The sequence below is a fragment of the Zea mays genome, chromosome 5, assembly GCF_902167145.1.
Source record: "Zea mays cultivar B73 chromosome 5, Zm-B73-REFERENCE-NAM-5.0, whole genome shotgun sequence".
Lineage (NCBI taxonomy): Eukaryota > Viridiplantae > Streptophyta > Magnoliopsida > Poales > Poaceae > Zea > Zea mays.
Genome location: NC_050100.1, coordinates 68,092,719 through 68,109,884, shown reverse-complemented (window position 1 = coordinate 68,109,884; position 17,166 = coordinate 68,092,719).

Here is a 17,166-nt window from a genome sequence, read left to right as displayed (position 1 = left end):
CTTCGACAGAGCAGGTCTTGCCGGTTGTGGCACAGGAGTGGTTGAACACTGAGTTGGATGATGGGCCAGAAGAGCAAGCCGATGATGGGCCGAGAAGGGGCGTTCGTCAAAGGAAAATGAACCCACTAATGCACAAGCATAGACTAGAGTATATATATATATATATATGGCAGGTATAACGGGAGCCCTGGGCTTCCAATAGTTAAAGAAAGCCCAGGCCGACCACCCCTGCAAATTGGTTCAACCAGCGCGCCCAACCAGGCTGTCGGGTGCGCCACCTGCTCACGTCTGTTAGCGCAAAAAAAGGAATGCATGCATGAGTCAAACACGATCCAATGCATGTGCATAAATTTAGGAAAGATATGTGCGGCAGTTTCTATTTTTAAATCCTTTATTTCCTCTATAAATTTAGGATCGCTGCAACAGCCATGCAGCTAGACACGTAAGGACCATTTTATGATATATACTGAGACTAAATATGCTACACTGTGTAAATAATTATGCAATTCGATATACTGCGTAAAAATCTGTTACCAGATGCATGCACACGAATTTATGATGAAAAATAATTTGCAATGAAAGGAAATAAATTACACGCATAGAAACAAAAAATCGTATTTAATATTTTATTTCCTTCATAAATATAAGATCCCTCCAACAGCCATGCAGCTAAACACATTAAATCTAGTTTATGATATATACTGATACAAATTATACTATATGGTGTAGGTATTTATGCAATTCGTTACACTGCGTAAAAAATCTGGCATGTTGTTCACTGGTAGACGCACCTCCGGGTTGGAGCGTAATAACCAAAAGTTTTGAGCATAAAATCCCTCAATTATAAGCTTATACACCGAGCCAATGTGAGAGGTTGATAGCTCTAGTAGGTTGTTATTACAATCCTATTTTTATGGCAGATCCGAAAAGCATGGCAGCTGCATGCATGCGGTTATACAGATCCAAAAATTATGGCAAAATGCATGCATGAGTCAAACACGTTCCCTTGCATGCGCGTAAATTTAGGAATGATATGTGTGACAGTTTCTATTTTAAATACTTTATTTTCTCCATAAATTTAGGATTGCTGCAATAGCAATGCAGCTAGACTCATAATTATTATTTTATGATATATAGTGATGCTAAATATGCTACACTGTGTAGATAATTATGCAATTGGGTATACTGTGTAAAATTCTGTTACCAGCTGCATGCATACGAATTTATGATGGAAAGAATATGCAATAAAAGGAAATGAATTGCATGCATAGAAACAAAAAATCACATTTAATGTTTTATTTCCTTCATAAATATAGGATCCCTCCAACAGTCATGCAGCTAAACGCATTAGAACAAGTTTATGATGTATATTGAAACAAATTATACGACACGATGTTGGTATTTATGCAATTCCTTACACTGCGTAAAAAAACTGACATGTTGTTCACTGGTGGACGCATATCCGGGTGAAGCGTAAAAACCTTAAGTTTTGAGCATAAAATCCCTCAATTATAAGCGTAAAAACCGAGTCAATGAGAGGTTGATAGCTCTAGTAGGTTGTTATTACGATCCTATTTTTATGACAGATCCTAAAAACATGGCAGCCGCATGCATGCGGTTTCTATTTTTATACAGATCCAAAATTTATGGCAAAATCGTGGGAGTTTCCATTGCATGCGCGCAAATTACGAACAACATAAATTAAGGAATTGTCTTTCCAATGTGCATGCAGTAAACTGATATACGAACTCCGTGTTCAAGCATAAAATCATACAGTTTTTAGCGTAAATAGTACATGTGGTAGGCATAAAACACAATAATCGAAAAGAAAACTGCGCCGGATCGGAGGATGTCACGCATGATCATCACTACGCGCATCTCGCGCCTTCCGTGACGTCGCTCGCTCGAACATCGCACCTCATGCGTCGCCGTCGCTACTCGCACGTCGACGGGCGTCGCTTGCTCGCCGGCCTTGGAAGTGCCGCCTCCTCGGAGCTTCGGGGACGCCGCCGCTTGCCCGCACAAGGGCCCCGCTGCGGATCGAGGAACCTTCGCCACCGTGCGTTGAGGTAATGGAGTTGCGGCCACCGGCCTGGGAACCGCCGCCACCGCACAAGTGCGCTGCCGCCGCTCGCCCTCTGGATCGGGGGCCGCCACCGCCGGCCTAGGAACCGCCGCCACCGCACAAGGGCGCTGCCGCCGCTCGCCCTCTGGATCGGGGGCCGCCACCGCATGTCGAGGTCGGGGAGCCGCGGCCACCGCCGCGCGCACTATCGGGCAACCGTCGTCGCTAATGAATCGAGATGGGGCGTGAAAAACTGATCCCTAGCACTACGGATTTTCTTTTATAGACGTCTGGACCTGGTCCGGCTCGACCGGATTGCACTGTCTGGCCTGAGCTTCCAATAACTAAAGGAAGCCCAGGGCTCCTAATATACAATCTATATATATTGTCGGGGACCATAATTAGGGGTACCCTCAAGACGCCTAATTCTCAGCTGGTAACCCCCATCAGCATAAAGCTGCAAAGGCCTGATGGGCACGATTAAGTCAGGGATCAGTCCACACGAGTGACTCGATCACGCTTCACCCGAGCCTAGCCTCGGCCGAAGGCAGCCGACCTCGAGAGACTTCCGTCTCGCCCGAGGCCCCCTTTTTATGGCGGACACATCACCGGCTTGCCCAAGGTCTTGGCTTCGCTCAGAAGCAACCTTGACTAAATCACCACACCGACTGACCAAATTGCAGGGGCATTTAACGCAAAGGTGGCCTGACACCTCTATCCTGACACGCGCCCCCGGCAGAGCCGAGGTGACCGCCGTCACTCCACCGCTCCACTGGCCAGTCTGACAGAAGGACAGCGCCACCTGCGCCACTCCGACTGCAGTGCCACTCGACAGAGTGAGTCCGACAGGCAATCAGGCCTTGCCAAGGGCGCCACGACGAACTCCGCTCCGCCCGACCCCAGGGCTCGGACTCGGGCTAGGACCCGGAAGACGGCGACCTCCGCTCCGCCCGACCCCAGGGCTCGGACTCGGGCAAAGACCCGGAAGACGGCGAACTCCGCTCCGCCCGACCCCAGGGCTCGGACTCGGGCTAAGACCCGGAAGACGGTGAACTCCGCTCCGCCCGACCCCAGGGCTCGGACTCGGGCTAAGACCCGGAAGACGGTGAACTCCGCTCCGCCCGACCCCAGGGCTCGGACTCGGGCTAAGACCCGGAAGACGGCGAACTCCGCTCCGCCCGACCCCAGGGCTCGGACTCGGGCTAGGACCCGAAAGACGGCGACCTCCGCTCCGCCCGACCCCAGGGCTCGGACTCGGGCAAAGACCCGGAAGACGGCGAACTCCGCTCCGCCCGACCCCAGGGCTCGGACTCGGGCTAAGACCCGGAAGACGGTGAACTCCGCTCCGCCCGACCCCAGGGCTCGGACTCGGGCTAAGACCCGGAAGACGACGAACTCCGCTCCGCCCGACCCCAGGGCTCGGACTCCGCCCTGGCCTCGGCCGAACGACCTCCGCCTCGCCCGACCCCTTGGCTCGGGCTCGGCCACGGCAACTGAAGGCAAGACTCAACCTCGGCTTCGGAGGAAACCCCACGTCGCCCTGCCTAGAGCACAGACCGCCACGTCAACAGGAGACGTCATCATCATCCTACCCCGAATCGACTCGGGTCACGGAGAACAAGACCGGCGTCTCGTCCGGCCAGCTCCACCAGAGGGGCAATGATGGCGCTCCACAAGCTCTATGACGACGGCGGCCCCCAGCTCTCTTACGAAAGCAAGACAACGTCAGCAGGGACTCGACCGCTCCAACAGCTGTCCCTCCATCAGGCTCCGCCGCACCTCCGATAGCCACGACATCACGCCAGCAGGATGCCCAGATCTCTCCGGCTGCCACATCGGCATGTACCTAGGGTGCTAGCTCTTCCTCCGCTAGACACGTAGCACTCTGCTACATCCCCATTGTACACCTGGGTCCTCTCCTTACGACTATAAAAGGAAAGACCAGGGCCTTCTCAGAGAAGGTTGGCCGCGCGGGACCGAGGACGGGACAGGCGCTCTCTTGAGGCCGCTCGCTTCCCTCACCCGCGTGGACGCTTGTAACCCCCCTACTGCAAGCGCACCCGACCTGGGCGCGGGACGAACACGAAGGCCGCGGGACTTCCACCTCTCTCACGCTCGGCTCCGGCCGCCTCGCCTCTCCCCCCTCCGCGCTCGTCCACGCGCTCGACCCATCTGGGCTGGGGCACGCAGCACACTCACTCGTCGGCTTAGGGACCCCCCTGTCTCGAAACGCCGACAGTTGGCGCGCCAGGTAGGGGCCTGCTGCGTGCTGACGAATAGCTCCCCGTCAAGCTCCAGATGGGCAGTCTCCAACAACCTCTCCGGCCCGGGACGGTGCTTCGTTTCGGGGCTCTCGAGTTCATGTCCTTCGACGGCAGCTACGACATGATACTTCTTCCACCGCCGTGCGACCACGACAATGGCGGCCGACAACCCGCCCGCCGGCGGCGGAATCGACGACGTCTTCCCCGCGTGGTGGAAGAGCTATATTCGGGCTCGCTCCGTTCTCTCCCCCGCCAACGGAGGGGAAGGCGGAGCCGTCAAGGCCAGACGGGAGGCCGCGCTTCGTCAGCCGTCGAGCGAATCGACGCCCCCGACGCCCCGACGGAAGGCACGCCGGACGTCGACCTCGTGTTCGAGACGGAGGCGAGCGCCGTCCCCCCGCGGCACGCTGACCCTGAGCAAGAAGACGACGCCGGCGCGCTCGCGGAAAGCCTGCAGGACGTCGCCCTCGAACCAGAGATGACGGCGCAACCAGTCCCCGATGTGACTACGTCGCTCCTCGTCGACCAAAAGGTAACGACTAACTCCCATCTTGCGTCATTTCGACTCGGCCTCCACCCGCCAAACGACCTCGATTTGGCGGGCGCTCTCACTGAGGCGAGTGCAACCCCACTGAGGTTCTGTATGCGGTCGCCTTGGGACCGACTGACGGACGTCTCGACCTACGGGCCCTCTGGGTCCGAGGAAGATGACGACCCCAGCATCGGTTGGGATTTCTCCGGACTTGGCAACCCCAGTGCCGTGCGGGACTTTATGACCGCATGTGACTACTGTCTGTCCGACTGTTCCGATGGAAGCCGCAGCCTTGGCGACGAGAGCTGCGGCCCAAGCCGCGAATGTTTCCACATCGAGCTGGGGGATCCCACCGAAGGCAACCATCTTGGTATGCCGGAGGATGGTGATCTCCCTAGGCCGGTGCCTCGCGCGGACATCCCACGGGAGCTAGCTGTGGTCCCCGCTCCGGCGGGGGGTTACGACCCACAACTCGAGCAAGTCCGCGAGGCGCAGGCCAGGCTCAACGAGGGAACAGGAGCGCTTGAGCCGATCCGTCGGGACGTCGGACAGGCATGGGTGGGCCGACCCTTGGCCGGAGAAATACGTCATCCGCCCCAAGGTCTCCAGCACCGCGTCGCCAACGACGTCAGGATCAGGCCGCCGCCCGCATCCAGCGGGGTCGGTCAAAACCTGGCAACCGCAGCAATGCTCATCCGCGCGATGCCGGAGCCGTCAACCACCGAGGGTCGGCGGATCCAGGGAGAACTCAAGAATCTCCTGGAAGGCGCCGCGGCCCGGCGGGCCGAGAGCACTGCATCCCGAAGGCAAGGATATCCCTCGGAACCTCATGCCGCGACTTCCCGATTCATGCGGGAAGCCTCGGTCTACACCGGGCGCACGCGCAACACCGCGCCTGCGGCCCCGGGCCACCTCGGCAACGAGCACCATCGACGCGACCGTCGGGTTCACCTCGACGAAAGGGTGCGCCGAGGCTATCACCCCAGGCGTGGGGGACGCTACGACAGCGGGGAGGATCGGAGTCCTTCGCCCGAACCACCCGGTCCGCAGGCTTTCAGTCGGGCCATCCGACGGGCGCCATTCCCGACCCGGTTCCGACCCCCGACTACTATCGTAAAGTACTCGGGGGAAACGAGACCGGAGCTGTGGCTCGCGGACTACCGCCTTGCCTGCCAACTGGGTGGAACGGACGACGACAACCTCATCATCCGCAACCTCCCCCTGTTCCTCTCCGACACTGCTCGTGCCTGGTTGGAGCACCTGCCTCCGGGGCAGATTTCCAACTGGGACGACTTAGTCCAGGCCTTCGCTGGCAATTTCCAGGGCACATACGTGCGCCCCGGGAATTCCTGGGACCTTCGAAGCTGCCGGCAACAGCCGGGGGAGTCGCTCCGGGACTACATCCGGCGATTCTCGAAGCAGCGCACCGAGCTGCCCAACATCACCGACTCGGATGTCATCGGCGCGTTCCTCGCCGGCACCACTTGCCGCGACCTGGTGAGCAAGCTGGGTCGCAAAACCCCCACCAGGGCGAGCGAGCTGATGGACATCGCCACCAAGTTCGCCTCTGGCCAGGAGGCAGTCGAGGCTATCTTCCGAAAGGACAAGCAGCCCCAGGGCCGCCCATCGGAAGAAGCCCCCGAGGCGTCTGCTCCGCGCGGCGCCAAGAAGAAAGGCAAGAAGAAGTCGCAATCGAAACGCGACGCCGCCGACGCGGACCTTGTCGCCGCCGCCGAGTATAAGAACCCTCGGAAGCCCCCCGGAGGTGCAAACCTCTTCGACAAGATGCTCAAGGAGCCGTGCCCCTACCATCAGGGGCCCGTCAAGCACACCCTCGAGGAGTGCGTCATGCTTCGGCGTCATTTCCACAGGGCCGGGCCACCCGCCGAGGGTGGCAGGGCCCACGACGACGACAAGAACGAAGATCACCCAGCAGGGGGGTTCCCCGAGGTCCGCGACTGCTACATGATCTATGGAGGGCATGCGGCGAGTACCTCGGCTCGGCACCGCAAGCAAGAGCGCCGGGAGGTCTGCTCGGTGAAGGTGGCGGCGCCAGTCTACCTAGACTGGTCCGACAAGCCCATCACTTTCGACCGGGCCGACCACCCCGACCATGTGCCAAGCCCGGGGAAATACCCGCTCGTCGTCGACCCCGTTGTCGGCAATGTCAGGCTCACCAAGGTCCTGATGGACGGGGGCAGCTGCCTCAACATCATCTACGCCGAGACCCTCAAGCTCCTGCGCGTCGATCCGTCCTCCGTCCGAGCAGGCGCTGCGCCCTTCCACGGGATCATCCCTGGGAAGCGCGTCCAGCCCCTCGGGCGACTCGACCTCCCAGTCTGCTTCGGGACACCCTCCAACTTCCGAAGGGAGACCCTGACGTTCGAAGTGGTCGGGTTCCGAGGAACCTACCACGCCGTGCTAGGGAGGCCATGCTACGCGAAGTTCATGGCCGTCCCCAACTACACCTACCTGAAGCTCAAGATGCCGGGCCCCAACGGGGTCATCACTGTCGGCCCCACGTACAAACACGCGTTCGAATGCGACGTGGAGTGCGTGGAGTACGCCGAGGCCCTCGCCGAGTCCGAGGCCCTCATCGCCGACCTGGAGAACCTCTCCAAGGACGTCCCAGACGTGAAGCGCCATGCCGGCAACTTCGAGCCAGCGGAGACGGTCAAGGCCGTCCCCCTCGACCCCAGTGGCGACACCACCAAGCAGATCCGGATCGGCTCCGGGCTCGACCCCAAATAGGAAGCAGTGCTCGTCGACTTTCTCCGCGCGAACGCCGATGTCTTTGCGTGGAGTCCCTCGGACATGCCCGGCATACCGAGGGATGTCGCCGAGCACTCGCTGGATATTCGGGCCGGAGCCCGACCCGTCAGACAGCCTCTGCGCCGATTCGACGAGGAGAAGCGCAGAGCGATTGGCGAAGAGATCCACAAGCTAATGGCGGCAGGGTTCATCAAAGAGGTATTCCATCCCGAATGGCTTGCCAACCCTGTGCTTGTGAGGAAGAAAGGGGGGAAATGGCGGATGTGTGTAGACTACACTGGTCTCAACAAAGCATGTCCGAAGGTTCCCTACCCTCTGCCTCGCATCGACCAAATCGTGGATTCCACTGCTGGGTGCGAAACCCTGTCCTTCCTCGATGCCTACTCAGGGTATTACCAGATCCGAATGAAAGAATCCGACCAGCTCGCGACTTCTTTCATCACGCCGTTCGGCATGTACTGCTATGTCACCATGCCGTTCGGCTTGAGGAATGCAGGTGCGACGTACCAGCGGTGCATGAACCATGTGTTCGGCGAACACATCGGTCGCACGGTCGAGGCCTACGTCGATGACATCGTAGTCAAGACTCGGAAGGCTTCCGACCTCCTTTCCGACCTTGAAGTGACATTCCGGTGTCTCAAGGCGAAAGGAGTCAAGCTTAATCCTGAGAAGTGTGTCTTCGGGGTGCCCCGAGGCATGCTCCTAGGTTACATCGTCTCCGAGCGAGGCATCGAGGCCAACCCGGAGAAGATCGCGGCCATCACCAGCATGGGACCCATCAAGGACTTAAAAGGGGTACAGAGGGTAATGGGATGCCTCGCGGCCCTGAGCCGCTTCATCTCACGCCTCGGCGAAAGAGGTCTGCCTCTGTACCGCCTCTTAAGGAAGGCCGAATGTTTCGCCTGGACCCCCGAGGCCGAGGAAGCCCTCGACAACCTGAAGGCGCTCCTTACGAAGGCGCCCGTCTTGGTGCCCCTGGCGGATGGAGAAGCCCTCTTGGTCTACGTCGCCGCGACCACTCAGGTGGTTAGCGCCGCGATCGTGGTCGAGAGGCAAGAGGAAGGGCATGCATTGCCCGTTCAGAGGCCGGTCTACTTCGTCAGCGAAGTGCTGTCCGAGACCAAGATCCGCTACCCACAAGTTCAAAAGCTGCTGTATGCTGTGATCCTGACAAGGCGGAAGCTGCGACACTACTTCGAGTCTCACCCGGTAACTGTGGTGTCATCCTTCCCCCTGGGGGAGATCATCCAGTGCCGAGAAGCCTCGGGCAGGATCGCAAAGTGGGCGGTGGAAACCATGGGAGAAACGATCTCGTTCGCCCCTCGGAAGGCCATCAAGTCCCAGGTATTGGCGGATTTCGTGGCCGAATGGGTCGACACCCAGTTGCCAACGGCTCCGATCCAACCGGAGCTCTGGACCATGTTTTTCGACGGGTCGCTGATGAAGACAGGAGCCGGCGCGGGCCTGCTCTTCATCTCGCCCCTCGGGAAGCACTTGCGCTACGTGCTGCGCCTCCACTTCCCGGCGTCCAACAATGTGGCCGAGTACGAAGCTCTGGTCAACGGATTGCGGATCGCCATCGAGCTAGGGGTCAGACGCCTCGACGCCCGCAGTGATTCGCAGCTCGTCATCGACCAAGTCATGAAGAACTCCCACTGCCGCGACCCGAAGATGGAGGCCTACTGCGACGAGGTTCGGCGCCTGGAAGACAAGTTCTTCGGGCTCGAGCTCAACCACATCGCTCGGCGCTACAACGAAACCGCAGACGAGCTGGCGAAGATAGCCTCGGGGCGAACGACAGTCCCCCCGGACGTCTTCTCCCGGGACCTGCATCAACCCTCCGTCAAGCTCGACGACGCGCCCGAGCCCGAGGTACCCTCGGCTCGGCCCGAGGCGCCCTCGGCTCAGCCCGAGGTACCCTCGGCTCAGCCCGAGGTACCCTCGGCTCGGCCCAAGGTACCCTCGGCCCCCGAGGGCGGGGCATTGAACATCGAGGAAGGGCAGAGCGGGGCCACGCCAGACCAAGATTGGCAGGCCCCGTACCTGCAATATCTCCGTCGAGGAGAGCTACCCCTCGACCAAGTCGAGGCTCGGCGGGTAGCGCGACGCGCCAAGTCATTCGTCTTGTTGGGCGACAAAGAGGAGCTCTACCATCGCAGCCCCTCGGGCATCCTCCAGCGATGCATCTCCATCGCCGAAGGTCGGGAACTGCTGCAAGAAGTACACTCGGGGGCTTGCGGCCACCACGCAGCACCCCGAGCCCTTGTTGGAAATGCTTTCCGGCAAGGCTTCTACTGGCCAACGGCGGTGGCTGACGCCACTAGAATTGTCCGCACCTGCGAAGGGTGCCAATTCTATGCGAAGCGGACACATCTGCCCGCTCAGGCTCTGCAGACAATACCCATCACCTGGCCCTTCGCTGTATGGGGTCTGGACCTCGTCGGCCCCTTGCAGAAGGCGCCCGGGGGCTACACGCACCTGCTGGTCGCCATCGACAAATTCTCCAAGTGGATCGAGGTCCGACCTCTGAACAGCATCAGGTCCGAACAGGCGGTGGCATTCTTCACCAACATCATCCATCGCTTCGGGGTCCCAAACTCCATCATCACCGACAATGGCACCCAGTTCACCGGCAAAAAATTCTTGGATTTTTGCGAGGATCACCATATCCGGGTGGACTGGGCCGCCGTGGCTCATCCCATGTCGAATGGGCAAGTAGAGCGTGCCAACGGCATGATTCTACAAGGGCTCAAGCCTCGGATCTACAACGACCTCAACAAGTTCGGCAGGCGATGGATGAAGGAAATCCCCTCGGTGGTCTGGAGCCTAAGGACGACGCCGAGTCGTGCCACGGGCTTCACGCCGTTTTTCCTGGTCTACGGGGCTGAAGCTATCTTGCCCACTGACCTGGAATACGGCTCCCCGAGAGCGAGGGCATACACCGAACAAAGCAACCAAGCTAGCCGAGAAGATTCGCTGGACCAGCTGGAGGAGGCTCGGGACAGGGCCTTACTACACTCGGCGCGGTACCAGCAGTCCCTGCGACGCTACCACGCTCGAGGGGTCCGGTCCCGAGAACTCCAGGTGGGCGACCTGGTGCTTCGGCTGCGACAAGATGCCCGAGGGAGGCACAAGCTCACGCCCCCCTGGGAAGGGCCATTCGTCATCGCCAAAGTTCTGAAGCCCGGAACGTACAAGCTGGCCAACAATCAAGGCGAGATCTACGGCAACGCTTGGAACATCAAACAGCTACGTCGCTTCTACCCTTAAGATGTTTTCAAGTTGTCCATATACCTCGCACCTACGCAAAGTTTAGTTGTCAAGGAAGGGTCGGCCTAGCCCCGGCAAAGCCCGACCCTCCCTCGGGGGCTAAAAGGGGGGAGACCCCCTCTGCGTCGAATTTTTTCTCGAAAAAGGATCTCTTTTTGGCAGGGTTTCTTCCGTGCCTCTTGACTACTTCGGAAAGCGGATCCTGGAAACGACGAGGTACACGTAAGCAGCCAAGGCTGACCGAGCCGAGGGACTCCTACGCCTCCGGGATACGGATACCTCACTCGTCCCTTTCTGCGATAAGTAACTTGCGCTCGGGTAAAGCGACTCCGTGGACCGAACGAGTCATCACGTTCGGAAGCTCTCCTGCCGAAGCAGTCCTTCAAGCTTTCTCGACTAAGTCGGGGACAGGGCCTCATGGACGGGTGAAAGTACGCGTAAGTGGCAAGGCCGACCGAGCTGAGGGATTCCCACGCCTCTGGGATACGGATACCTCACTCGTCCCTTCCGCGAAAAGCAACTCTTGCTCACACAAACGTCCCTGTTACCGACAGAGTCCAGATGCTCGAAGCAGGAGGAAAAAAGACGCAGCTTCGCAAGCGCGACGAGGGCGTGTTCTTCTGGCCTCGGCGGCCGCAGAAAGCGCACGCTACAAGATGATCTGATCCTGCAGGCTCGGGTCTTCACGCCGAAGGGAGCCGTAGCACCCTCGGCATCGACGACGTCTACAGCAAAGCCCGACCAGGCCTCGGGCGGCGCCGAGGTCCAGGGGCTCCTCCAGGAATCCGGCCCGAGCAGGCGGCTCAACCGGTTACCCCTGAGGCCTCGGGCAACCGGCTTCCAAGGGCGCTAGCCCGATCCGAGGCCCCGACTGACCGACTTGGGCGTCGGCTCCGCTGACGGGCAACGCGGCTAGGCTCCGGCCAACCAGGTTCCCCATTCTCGAGTCAACTCCGCCTCTGTTCATACTGATATCGCTACCCCCGGCCTCGATCCACCAAAGGGCGGCCGAGGGGTCTCTTCAACTAAGCTAGAGGAGCCTCACATAACAAGGCCGAACGGGCCGAGGGATTCCTACGCCTCCGGGATACGGATACCTCACCCGTCACCTTGACACAGGGGCAACTCATGCTTGGTAAAGCGGTTCAGATAATCAAACAGGCGAGACTTAGTGCTCAGAAATGAGGAAAAAACACGGCTCCGTGCCAAAATTACATACGCATTCAGGCCTCGACAGCCACAATGGACAAAAACACTGGCATCCAAGGTGCCATCACAAACGGGACTCCGGTTCCGTCCCCGAGGGTATGAGCGACCTCGGGCCTGCGGGGCGACGACCTCTGCAGCGGCAGCCATGGCCCCGGGTGAACGCAGTCACCGGAAGGCTCTTGTTCGCGGTCCCACTCAAGGGATGCGAACAAGCCATCAAAGCCAAAGAGCGGGCCGCCTCCAAGCGCTCCGGTAGATCCTCGCTGCCGTCCTCGCCCCGAACGCGAGGGGGAAGACAGAATGTTGCGTCCTAGCTGGACAGCAACAGTTCGCCTTCCCCGGCATGACTGGAGGACGACTCCGTCGTAGCGCGGGAGGACGATTGCCACCACCAGAAGCTGGAAGAGGAGGTGGTTCGCCGACCCGCACGCGAGGTAGAGCCCCGGCTCGCCTCGGCCCCCGCCCCAGCGAGGATGACGAACGCACCCGACGCTGAGGGCGGGACCGCAGCCTGGTCTGTCTCTCCCCATCCAGGAGCTGGAGGTCACCGTCTTGGGTGGCCACTGGCGGAAGGGAGCAACCAGGCTGCCTGATGAAAATCCTTGAAGCCGAACGATGGCTGAGAGGTACCAACTCCCATGGAGTTGCGTTCCTCCAACGAGGAGGCGGAAAGGCGGCGGATACCCCCCATCCGGGGGCTTGGAAGACGGGAAGACCCGACGCTTAAGGGAGGAAGAAGACATGGTTGCCTTACGAAAGGAGCCTCCCTCCTTTTAAAGGCAACTCCCCCTACGTGCGCCCCCAGGCGCCGCGGGCCGAGTCTTCTCCAACACGCTCCAAGGCCCTCCCCTGCGACTCGGGGGCTGGGTCCCGCATGTCATGAAAAGCCGGCTCAGGCCAGAAGAAGCCAAACCGCCGCGCATGGTGCGCACGACCGTCCAGCGGTTACAGGCGACCCCCCATTTCCGCCCAGACCAACGGGCAGAAGGGGCGGGCAGCCATGCAGGCGGCATGCAACCGCGCCAGATGGACGCGCTTCTCCGACTTCTGACACGCCAGCTTGGAACCCAGGCCCACGCGTCGAGCAACCGGCACGCCAGTTGCTGCATGCAAGCAACCGCACCGCCACTTGTGCCACCATCGCGCCTCTTCGGTTGCGAAGCCTATGCCACGACTCGAGGCGACCCAACAGCGCCAGACTGGCGCGTCGGTCAAAGCGACCGAAAGTGGGCCGGCAGTAATGGCGGTGGCAGGCGGGCGGGCGCAGCGGTCACGTCGTCAGCCAAGCTCACGTCCCATCCTGAGACAGCAAGAGAGCCTCCTCTCACGGCGTGAAGACGGTGCACCCGTGACCCGTTCCTCGAACGGATCACCCGCGCGCAACGGCCGCCCCGCCAACCACTCGCCCCGTCGCATTAACTCCGCGGCGGGACACGCGGCGCCTCTGGAAGGAGGAGCGCGCGACGCTTCACCTTCGCCGTAATAACCGCTTCAGAAAAGGTACGCCACGTCGTCCGATTTCGTATCTTTTTCCGTTTTCCTCTTTCTCTATCTCTTGCAACAGGGACCGGGGAAGGGGGATACCCCGAAAGGGATCCTTCTCCGCGAAGGAACCGGGCTCCAAGCCCCCCATTACTGATCAGGGGTTCGAAGGCTGGCCCCCCGAGGGTTCAACAGCCGCCTCAGATCGCGTGGGCCCGACACCCACTACTGGTCAGGGGTTCGAAGGCCAACCCCCCGAAGGGCTCCATGGTCGCCTCAGGCTACTCGGGCTCCGCGCCCATTACTGATCAGGGGTTCGAAGGCTGGCCCCCGAAGGGTTCACAGTCGCCTCAGACACCGAGCGAGGGATGACCAGGGGTACGTTCGATACATAACCGAGGCTCGGGCTGCGCTCCCGAGGTACCCTAGGACATTTCCGAGACCAGCGGGAACGATCTTGTAACGGAATCCCATCGGAGGGAGGCATCGAGCCCTCGGACCCTGTCGCCAGGGGACCGGGTCCGGCAAATCACCCGCAGGTACTTTTGGGCGTGCCTCTGGGCCCCTAGCCGACCCCCAACGAACGGGGCACGGACGTCCACTCGGATTACCCGCTTGCAGCTCACCGGAGACACCATGTTCGGTGCCCATCGAGGGTAACATGGCGCACTCCCCCCCTCCTCCTTGCGGAAAGGCGACGTAGGGGCGTATGTAAAAAGCCGAGTCTGTCCCTGATCGTCCTCTCGCCCTGTGCAGAGGCTCGGGGGCTGCTCTCGCAAAAACCGGCTCCGGCCAAATCGTTGACAGCGTCAACATACCAGCCCGAGAGCTTGGGCCCCGACCGTGCACCCGGGCTACGGCCAGTTCGCATGAGGGAACGACCAGACCAGCCAAAGCGTAAAGCGAAGCATTAAGACCTCGAAGGAGTGTAACCACTCCTCCGAGGCCTCGGGGGCTACACCCGGCGGGTGCGCTCGCGCGCACCCACCGGAACGAAATGCAACCGAGAAAGGCTGGTCCCCTTGCAAAAAAGTGCGACGAAAGCCTCCAAGCGAGTGCTAACACTCCCTTCGAGGCTCGGGGGCTACTGTCGGGGACCATAATTAGGGGTACCCTCAAGACGCCTAATTCTCAGCTGGTAACCCCCATCAGCATAAAGCTGCAAAGGCCTGATGGGCACGATTAAGTCAGGGATCAGTCCACACGAGTGACTCGATCACGCTTCACCCGAGCCTAGCCTCGGCCGAAGGCAGCCGACCTCGAGAGACTTCCGTCTCGCCCGAGGCCCCCTTTTTATGGTGGACACATCACCGGCTTGCCCAAGGTCTTGGCTTCGCTCAGAAGCAACCTTGACTAAATCACCACACCGACTGACCAAATTGCAGGGGCATTTAACGCAAAGGTGGCCTGACACCTCTATCCTGACACGCGCCCCCGGCAGAGCCGAGGTGACCGCCGTCACTCCACCGCTCCACTGGCCAGTCTGACAGAAGGACAGCGCCACCTGCGCCACTCCGACTGCAGTGCCACTCGACAGAGTGAGTCCGACAGGCAATCAGGCCTTGCCAAGGGCGCCACGACGAACTCCGCTCCGCCCGACCCCAGGGCTCGGACTCGGGCTAGGACCCGGAAGACGGCGACCTCCGCTCCGCCCGACCCCAGGGCTCGGACTCGGGCAAAGACCCGGAAGACGGCGAACTCCGCTCCGCCCGACCCCAGGGCTCGGACTCGGGCTAAGACCCGGAAGACGGTGAACTCCGCTCCGCCCGACCCCAGGGCTCGGACTCGGGCTAAGACCCGGAAGACGGTGAACTCCGCTCCGCCCGACCCCAGGGCTCGGACTCGGGCTAAGACCCGGAAGACGGCGAACTCCGCTCCGCCCGACCCCAGGGCTCGGACTCGGGCTAGGACCCGGAAGACGGCGACCTCCGCTCCGCCCGACCCCAGGGCTCGGACTCGGGCAAAGACCCGGAAGACGGCGAACTCCGCTCCGCCCGACCCCAGGGCTCGGACTCGGGCTAAGACCCGGAAGACGGTGAACTCCGCTCCGCCCGACCCCAGGGCTCGGACTCGGGCTAAGACCCGGAAGACGACGAACTCCGCTCCGCCCGACCCCAGGGCTCGGACTCCGCCCTGGCCTCGGCCGAACGACCTCCGCCTCGCCCGACCCCTTGGCTCGGGCTCGGCCACGGCAACTGAAGGCAAGACTCAACCTCGGCTTCGGAGGAAACCCCACGTCGCCCTGCCTAGAGCACAGACCGCCACGTCAACAGGAGACGTCATCATCATCCTACCCCGAATCGACTCGGGTCACGGAGAACAAGACCGGCGTCTCGTCCGGCCAGCTCCACCAGAGGGGCAATGATGGCGCTCCACAAGCTCTATGACGACAGCGGCCCCCAGCTCTCTTACGAAAGCAAGACAACGTCAGCAGGGACTCGACCGCTCCAACAGCTGTCCCTCCATCAGGCTCCGCCGCACCTCCGATAGCCACGACATCACGCCAGCAGGATGCCCAGATCTCTCCGGCTGCCACATCGGCATGTACCTAGGGCGCTAGCTCTCCCTCCGCTAGACACGTAGCACTCTGCTACATCCCCATTGTACACCTGGGTCCTCTCCTTACGACTATAAAAGGAAAGACCAGGGCCTTCTCAGAGAAGGTTGGCCGCGCGGGACCGAGGACGGGACAGGCGCTCTCTTGAGGCCGCTCGCTTCCCTCACCCGCGTGGACGCTTGTAACCCCCCTACTGCAAGCGCACCCGACCTGGGCGCGGGACGAACACGAAGGCCGCGGGACTTCCACCTCTCTCACGCTCGGCTCCGGCCGCCTCGCCTCTCCCCCCTCCGCGCTCGTCCACGCGCTCGACCCATCTGGGCTGGGGCACGCAGCACACTCACTCGTCGGCTTAGGGACCCCCCTGTCTCGAAACGCCGACATATATATATATATTAGGAATGTGTTGCGTTAGAGGGTATGAAATGTAATAACCTAAACTTCCACTTGTTTCCAGCTGTCACGGCGCTACCAGCTCTCTACCATATCTCTCTGTTCCTCTATATCTTCCTCTTCTCTCATACATCTCCACTAGTAATTTGTTCAGCTTCAATTTGTCAACACCATGACTCTCAACTTCAAGCTCATCCTCAACGAGTTCAATCGAAGGTTCGACGAGTGGGAGGCTCGCTAGGACCGACGCTTCTCGCCTCTGCCAACGATGGAGCCGCAGAATGTCCCATCGGTCGCCTCTGCGCTCATCTGCAACAACACCACCGTGTTGGGCCCCGCTAACTCTGGAGCCGCGGACGACTCCGTCAAAGCGCTCGTCGCCTCCACTAACCCCAACGCGCTACTCAACACCGTCACCGCGGACGCGCTCGCAACCCCGTCTGTGGACGTTGGGGCCGTCGTCGTCGCTGACAACTGGGGCGGGTACTTTGACGACAGCAAGCAGTACTACGGGTCGCCATCCGTCATCGCTGACAACTGGGGTGAACTCTTCGATGGCGGTGACGATGACGCTGATATCTCTTCGAACATTCTCGACTCTGATACCTCCAACTCCGACGCG